The following is a 6,145-nucleotide window of genomic DNA, read 5'->3' on the forward strand; positions in this document are numbered from 1 at the left end:
GACTGAAGAGGCATATTGAGGATATAATTAGAAAAAAAAACCCCACACGTCAGACACAGGCGGTTTAGATCATGCAAATCTATCTGGAATGTAGGAGTACTCAAGAAGGAAGTGGGGGAAACCGGCGACACGAGCCCCATTGAGTGCCAACTATGCCAGTATGCGATTGAACTATGGGTCCAGGCCATATAGTGGCCATTCAAGTGGATATTTTTTACAATAATCTAACGGCTACATCATCACTTTTTCATTGCTTAGTGGTTCTTTTTTTCAGTTCTTGCCTTGTAGTGGGATTTGAATGCGCCAATCTGCACAATTACAGCCCTGAGTGCATTTATCCATGTCCAGAGAAGCTCAGCAAACTCTTTCTCAAGATCTTTTTTTGACTGAAGTCAAACAAGGATGTACTTCAGTCAAATTATATGGTTACCACAGCAACCTGCTGCACAATTTGCAGCCTACAATTCAGTTTACAAAGTTTACACAAAGGTTCTGTGAATAAGGTGCCTCTATCCAACCCACACTGGAACCTCCAGGGGCCGCTTAGTGAAGCAGCCACAAAGGATATATAGTCAGAGGGAGCTTTAGGCACTGCCTGCATCCAGGGTTTTCTGCTTCATTTAGCAGTGTTGCAGAACTCATAGGTTGTTTAGAAACAACACTCAACTGGGAACTCATGAACCCCTTTATGTTCCAGTACTGGTTCTGAAAATGTTTTTGAGCTTCCTGCAAAATGAGAAAGGCAGTTTCCCACATTCAACAAATTAAAGACAGAAAAGGCCCTTGTATTCCATACACCTTTCATGAAGTCAGCCTGAGAGTCAATTAAATCGTTTCCAAGTTTAGTCATATTTGGCACAGAAGCGCAAGCTCCTTCACTTTTGTGAAGAGAAATAAGCAGATAATCTCTATTTAATGATGTTGGCTGGGAAATAAATCTTCATCATCTTACTGGCCTTAAACTTCCCACTCTGACCCTGCAGTTAATACAAAGTTCAAAGCAGGTTTGAGGAGCAACATCACCTGCGGGCAGTGAGAATGACCAAAGGAACTGATCACACTAACCCTCCGAGGCCCTTATATTTACTAAACAATATTTATATCTATATTTGTCCTGCATATGTATTCTTTGCCTGTATGCGTCTGGTTTTGAGTCTGCATGTTTTGTACCAAGGACCAGAGAATGCTGTTTTGTTGGGTTGTACTTGTGGAATCAGATGGTTAAGCACGAACACCTCATCCTCTGTCTGTCTGGGCACTTTGCAGCTTGCTTGAACTCAAGATCAAATTTCCAACTTTTGGAAACTCTCTCTTTTTGACGCAGAACTAACCATTTCAGCCTGTCATCATTTTTAGCTCAGTTTCTTTATGTCTGGCCTGTTGGTCACATCCCACAGCCCTACAATGAGAGTAATAGACAGAAACATGATCTAACTTCCACATTAACATACTATTAGAGGTCTTCCCCACTTTCTGCATGACTGAAAAGTATCTTTTCCCTTTCTGATAAAGCTTGGGTCTGATTCATTAACTGCTTCTCTTTCCACGGATGTGGAGTGTTTCTCATATTTTGTTGCTTTCGCTTAGATTTAAAGCAGCTGGAATGTTTTGATCTTCATTACTCTTGCCACACTTATTCAAACACAGCCATCTAATGTACTCCAGCAACAAGGCTCCAGTTTTAACTTCTCCTGTGAAGGTTGGTAGCTTTGAAATGGATCACTCCTAAGCCAATGCACTGGATCTGATGTCCACCATCTCTAAAGTACACTGAACTTTCCTTGCTCTTGCCTCCCAAATTCCCAACAAAATGAACAATGGCAGCAGGCACAGGGAACATCACCACCTGCAGGCTCCCCCAGTCATCTCTCAATTTTTCCATTGTTGGGTCCAAGTTCTGAAATCCCCTCCTCAACAGCACGAAGGTGGCTCACCATGGTAATAGGGGAAAGACAATAAATGCTGGCCTTGACAGTAGTGCCCAGACATTATAAATGCATGGTTATAAGATGGTCAACCACATCGTCTACCAACGTTCATGAAGGTGGCCTGTCACCATTCCCAGTGTAATTAGGAAAAGGCAATAATATCTAGTTGTATTAGTAAGAGCACATCCCATAAATTAGTTTTTCCTTGGTGCAAAAACAGCAACCTTAAATTATACCCACACTGGAACCTCCAGGGGCCGCTTAGTGAAGCGGCCACAAAGGATATATAGTCAGAGGGAGCTTTAGGCACTGCCTGCATCCAGGGTTTTCTGCTTCATTTAGCAGTGTTGCAGAACTCATAGGTTGTTTAGAAACCTAGAATTAGTTCATGTTTTCATTGAAAATTAGAAAAAGGGAATTTCCCAGAAAGGTCAGACTCGGGGTCGGAGGAGACAGTGAGTCAGTGCCTGGTGTCGGGTGAGAGGAGGAGGAGCCAAGAGACAGCATCAGAGAGGTGAGTAGAATAAATAGCTGGACTTACTAATTTGGTTAGTCCAATCTATATGTAAATTCGAGCTGGGAGTCGAAGAAGAAGCTCGGAGAGAGTGACGTGGAGGTAAGCAGTTAAATACAAGGGCTTACTGGGGCTTGGGCCTACTCAAATAGGGCTGGGAGTCTGAGGAGGCAGCAGCTGGAGTTTGAGCTGTGAGTCAGAGGAGCAGGAGCATGGAGAGAGTGACTGGGTTAATTGGTCAAGGGGCCAGTAAAAGGAGTAAAAGGGGAGGGAGCGGCCACCGAGGAGCGGCGCACTGAGTGAGTGGGGCACTGAAGGAGTGGGGCACTGAAGGAGTGGGACTTCCAGCCTTTGGCTCAACAGGCTTAGGCAAAAGCAGGCGAGGAGAAGGGTAAGTGGCATTATTTTAGCTCAGTCTGCCTATGGGGTTAGTGCTTTGTACTGGATGTCAGATGTGGGAACCATGGGTGAGTCCCACCCTCCCAAATAGCCACATCTGCGTCAGGTGCACCGAGATGCAGTTCCTTAAGGACCGAGTTGGGGAACTGGAGCTGCAACTTGAGGACCTACGGCTGGTAAGGGAGAGTGAGGAGTTGATAGATTCAACTTTCAGGGACATAGTTACCCCAAGACCAGATGTGTCAGGTAAGTGGGTAACTGTCAGGGGTGGGAAGAAAAATACCAGGAAAATGGAGAGCACACCTGTGAATATCCCTCTCAGTAACAGGTATATTTTGTTGGATGCTGTTGAGAGAGATGACCTGACAGAAGCTGGCAGCAGTGACACCAGGTCGCTGGCACTAAGCCTGGCATGGTGGACCAAAAGGTAAAGAGGAATGCAGTGGTCATTGGGGACTCCATTGTCAGAAATACAGACAGGAGATTCTGTGAGCCAGATAGGTATGCCCGCATGGTGTGCTGCCTCCCTGGTGCAAGGGTACGGGGTATCTCAAATCAGGTCCAGGGTATTCTAAAAGGGGAAGGCGAACAGCCTGATGTCTTGGTACATGTGGATACCAATGACATAGATAAAAAGGAGGAAGTACTGAAAAAGGATTACAGAGAGCTAGGACAGAAACTAAGAAATAGGACAGCCAGGGTGGTGATCTCTAGTTTGCTACCTGTGCCAAGTGCAACTGAGGACAAAAATGGAAGGTTAAGAAAAAAGTGTGGCTGAGGGGCTGGTGTAAAGGACAGGGTTTTGGCTTCTTGGATCATTGGGATCTCTTTTGGGGAAGGCATGACCTCTACAAGAAGGATGGGTTACACCTAAACCCAAAAGGGGTCAATATATTGGCAGCTAGGTTTGGTACAGCCGTTGGGTGCGGTTTAAACTAATTTGGCAGGAGGGTGGGAACCTGTATGATAGGGCAAAGGACAGAAAAGATAAAACAGGAAAAGTTAGGTTAGGCAGCGAAAGTAAAAAATCAGAAAGAGCAAGGAGGGTGAAAAAAGCAAATCTGAAGGCTTTATATCTTAATGCAAGAAGCATTCGGAATAAGGTAGATGAATTAGCTGTGGAAATTGAGATAAACAAATATGATTTGATTGGGATTACAGAAACATGGCTGCAGGGTGGGCAAGCCTGGGAACTTAACATCCCGGGGTATACGGTATTTAGGAGGGATCGGCAAGAAAGAAAAGGGGGTGGGGTAGTATTGATGGTGAGAGAAGGGACCGACACGATTGACAGGAAGGATATTAACTCAGAAGATGCGGAATCTATATGGGAAGAACTGAGGAATAGCAAGGGGCGGAAAACGTTAGTGGGGGTGGTATATAGGCCTCCAAATAGTAGTGTAGAGGTGAGGGAAGGCATTAAAAGAGAAATTAGAAAAGCGTGCAATAAGGGAACAGCTGTCATCATGGGAGACTTTAATTTGCATATAGATTGGACTAGTCAAATTGGTAAAAATACTGAGGAGGAATTCCTTGAATATTTACGGGACGGTTATCTAGACCAATATGTCAAGGAACCAACTCAGGAGCAGGCCATTTTAGATTGGGTATTATGCAATGATAAGGGGCTAATCAGCAATCTTGTTGTACGAGGCCCTTTGGGTAGGAGCGATCACAATATGATCGAATTCTCACTCGACATGGAGAGTGATGAAATTAAAACCGAGACTAAATAAAGGGAATTATGATGGTATGAGACGGGAGTTGAGTAAGATTGATTGGGTGGTGTTTATGGGGGAGTTGACTGTGGATAGACAATGGAAAGCATTCACAGATCTAATGGAGAAATTGCAAAAATCGTTTATACCAGTTTGGCATAAAAATAAACCAAAAAAGGTGACTCAACCGTGGATAACAAGGGAAATTAGAGACAGCATTGGGTCCAAAGAGAGAGCATATCAATTGGCCAAAAAAAGTACCACAACCGAAGACTGGGAGCAGTTCAAGATGCACCAAAGGAGGACAAAGGGATTAATCAAGAGAGCAAAAATAAATTACGAAAGTAAGCTTGCGGCAAATATAAAAACCGACTGCAAAAGCTTTTATAAGTATGTCAAGAGGAAAAGATTGGTGAAATCCAGAGTAGGTCCTTTGCAGTCGGAATCAGGGGAATATATAATGGGGAATAAGGAAATGGCAGACCAATTAAATTCTTACTTTAGTTCTGTTTTTACAAGAGAGGACACAAATAACCTCCCAAGGACGTTGGGAAACATAGAGACTAATGCAAGGGAGGAACTGAAAGAAATCAGTGTCTCTAAGGACATGGTCTTGGGGAAATTGATGGGATTGAAGGCAGATAAATCCCAAGGGCCTGATAATCTACATCCTAGGGTACTTAAGGAAGTGGCCATTCAGATAGCAGATGCTTTAAGAATTATTTTCCAGAACTCGATAGACTCAGGATCAGTACCCATGGATTGGAGGGTAGCTAATGTTACCCCACTATTTAAAAAGGGGGGTAGAGAAAAAGTGGGGAATTATAGGCCGGTGAGCCTTACATCAGTAGTGGGCAAAATGATGGAATCCATTATTAAGGACGTAATAGCGGAGCATATGACTAGCAGAGAAGGGATCGGACGGAGTCAACATGGATTTACAAAAGGTAAATCGTGCTTGACAAATCTATTGGAATTCTTTGAGATGGTGACAGATAAAATAGATGGGGGAGAGCCAGTGGATGTGGTGTACCTGGACTTCCGAAAGGCCTTCGATAAGGTCCCGCATAAACGACTGGCTTCCAAAATCAAGGCTCATGGGATTGGGGGCAAAGTATTGATGTGGATTGAGAACTGGCTGGCAGGTAGAAGACAGAGAGTTGGGATAAATGGCTCGTTTCTGAGTGGCAGGTGGTGACCAGTGGGGTGCCACAGGGATCTGTACTGGGACCCCAGCTGTTCACAATTTACATTAATGATCTGGATGAGGGGATTGGATGTAATATCTCCAAATTTGCAGATGACATTAAGCTAGGAGGGGTTGTGTGCATGGAAGAGGAGGTCAGGAAGCTCCAGTGTGATTTGGATAAATTGAGGGACTCGGCAGATACATGGCAAATGCACTACAATGTGGATAAATGTGAGATTATCCACTTTGGTAATACAAACCGGAGGGCAGATTACTATTTGAATGGCAATAGATTAAGAGATGGGGAAGTGCAGAGAGACCTAGGGGTACTTGTACATCAGTCTCTGAAGGCGAGCATGCAGGTACAGCAGGCGGTTAAAAAGGCAAATGGTATGTT

Source organism: Narcine bancroftii, chromosome 3, assembly GCF_036971445.1.
Source record: "Narcine bancroftii isolate sNarBan1 chromosome 3, sNarBan1.hap1, whole genome shotgun sequence".
Classification (NCBI taxonomy): domain Eukaryota; kingdom Metazoa; phylum Chordata; class Chondrichthyes; order Torpediniformes; family Narcinidae; genus Narcine; species Narcine bancroftii.